We start from the raw sequence: 2,899 nt of genomic DNA on the forward strand, positions 1-2,899 counted from the left end.
ACTTTGATTTCTCATACGGTGCTGACAAGGTCATTTAAAGTCAATTGACTGCCAATCCCGAGTCGGCATAGTTTATGGTTAAGACTACGATGGTATCTAATCATCTTCGATCCCCTAACTTTCGTTCTTGATTAATGAAAACATCCTTGGTAAATGCTTTCGCCTAAGCTCATCTTTCAGCGATCCAAGAATTTCACCTCTGACGCTGAAATATGAATACCCCCAACTGTCCCTATTAATCATTACCCTGGTGTGCAAACCAACAAAATAGACCACCAAGGCCGTATCTTATTATTCCATGCTAATGTATTCAAATGAGCAAACGCCTGCTTTAAACACTCTAATTTTTTCACAGTAAACGATGCAAGCCCACCAACCCACCAACTTAATGGCAGAAAGGCAGCCTCACAAAAAATGCCTCGAATATCCATAAGTACACACTCCCAGAGGGAGCGGACCGGACATCCAAAACAGAAATCCAACTACGAGCTTTTTAACTGCAACAACTTTAATATACGCTATTGGAGCTGGAATTACCGCGGCTGCTGGCACCAGACTTGCCCTCCAATTGATCCTCGTTAAGGGATTTAAATTGTTCTCATTCCAATTGCCCGACTCGAAGAGCCAGAGCATTGTTATTTATTGTCACTACCTCCCTGTGTCAGGATTGGGTAATTTACGCGCCTGCTGCCTTCCTTGGATGTGGTAGCCGTTTCTAAGGCTCCCTCTCCGGAATCAAACCCTAATTCCCCGTTACCCGTTAATGCCATGGTAGGCCCATATCCTACCATCCAAAGCTGATAGGGCAGAAACTCAATCGATTTATCGCGCAAAAGCGCGATCCGCAACAGTTATTATGACTCAACACAATACCAGCCCGAAGACTGCATTGGTTTCCAATCTAATAAATGCTACCCGCCCGACAAAGCAGTTGGGTATTGATGCATGTATTAGCTCTAGAATTACTACGGGTATCCAAGTAGTAAGGTACTATCGAGTAGACTATAACTGATATAATGAGCCATTCGCAGTTTCACAGTACAAAATTGTTTATACTTAGACATGCATGGCTTAATCTTTGAGACAAGCGTATGACTACTGGCAGGATCAACCAGGTTTATATCCTCCATACTAAAGAAGACGACAAGTCGCCCCCAGCACAAAACAACAACACAGAGGCCAGCCGCAAACAGCCCCGCAACCGCCGAAACAGTCGCTAGGCCACTCGCAGCTTTTCTCAAAGCCGCCATTAATAGCCGCTGGATCTTGAAAACCTAATTGCCAAGGTTCTGCCATATCTAAAAAAGTAAATTGATTATTTATATAATTTGTTATTGTCATAATATTGTTGATTTTTTTTTAATATATACAAAATTAAATATTATTGAATTTTTTTAATTCAAAAAAAAATATAAATAGTATTATTTATATTTAGAAAAACTAATAAAATATTTTTTTTTCTTAAATAATATAAAATTTTTAAAAAATAATTTCTATTAAAACATCGTATTTTTAAAATTAAAAAATTTTATTATAATTATATAACATTTTATAGGTATAAATCCCTTTTATACTGTAATTTGATCTTTATGATAATATTAATGCATTTTTTTTAAAAAAAAAAACAATCCCTCTTTATTTTTTTTTCATCTATTTTAAATTAACTTGTTATAATTTTTTTTTCATCTATTTTAAATTAACTTGTTATAATTTTTTTTTCATCTATTTTAAATTAACTTGTTATAATTTTTTTTTTTTTTTTAAGAAAAATCTTCCGATAATTCCGTAATTAATAAATTAAAATCCCCACTTGAACGGAAGGCGATTCGCTCCTTCACCGGAGTAGGTTGACGTCTCCAACTTGACGATGTCATTCTTCGAGGAACGCGAGAGAGTTGTCGCTCGCCGATTCGCGTCGGCGAGCTCGCGTTCCATGAACTCTTGAGCTGCTTGACGTTGTTGATCGGGAGTCGCTGAGCTCAGCAGCGACGCGACAACAGCCTCACCGGACACCGCCGCAAGGCGGTGAAAGGCTTCCCACTCGACACGAGTGAGCTGAGGGAAAGCAGCATGCTCCAGGGTTGACCCTGAAGCTTCAGTTTATATAGAATAATTAATTTTAATAGATCTAAAAATATAGAAGGTTATGTTATTAAAATTTTATACGATCCAAACCGTTCAGCAAATATTGCTTATATTAAAAAAGATTCAAAATCCTATTTAATTTTAGCACCTGAAGGTTTAAAAATTAATCAATATATAAAAAGTTCATCAGATGCTGAATTAAAAGTAGGTAATGCGTTACCTTTACAAAATATCCCTATCGGTAGTTTAATACATAATATTAGTCTATACCCACACTCAAGAGGTAAATTAATAAGAAGTGCCGGTACATCAGCGCAATTAATTCAAAAAATTAATAATAAATATGCAAGAATTCGTTTAAATTCTGGCGAATTAAAATTAATTTTATTAACTTGTTTTGCTACATTAGGTGTTGTATCTAATATTAATCATAAAAAAATTAAATTAGGAAAAGCCGGACGTTCACGTTGGTTAAATAGAAGACCTTCTGTACGTGGTGTAGCAAAAAATCCTGTTGATCATCCACACGGGGGTTGGTGAAGGTAAAACTAGTGGTGGACGTCCTTCTGTAACACCTCAAGAGACGCTACAACTCGCGGTTCACAAGCAGAAGGAAAACGCTGATAAACGTGGCCGCAAGAACACAAGTTGCATTCCAAGATTGGTGAGCGTGTATTTACTCTCAAACGAATGGGAAATTCGTACCACTGGCTATTACGAGCCCTAGCGCGAGCAAGCTCGCGCCGCGCTACATTGGGCCCTTCCAAAGTACTACGTATTATGGGTGATGCTTAAACGCTAAGAAATTTCTACG

General features: G+C 37.4%; 1 non-coding gene across 1 annotated transcript; it reads right to left on the reverse strand.

Annotated features, from left to right (window-relative positions):
- PITG_33488 lies at positions 1-1,117 on the reverse strand. Its single transcript, XR_009934882.1, has one exon. It is a non-coding gene; the product is annotated as an 18S ribosomal RNA (ribosomal RNA).
- Between the last annotated feature and the right edge of the window lie 1,782 nt (positions 1,118-2,899).

This window comes from Phytophthora infestans, genomic scaffold (assembly GCF_000142945.1).
Source record: "Phytophthora infestans T30-4 supercont1.246 genomic scaffold, whole genome shotgun sequence".
NCBI classification, from domain to species: domain Eukaryota; phylum Oomycota; class Peronosporomycetes; order Peronosporales; family Peronosporaceae; genus Phytophthora; species Phytophthora infestans.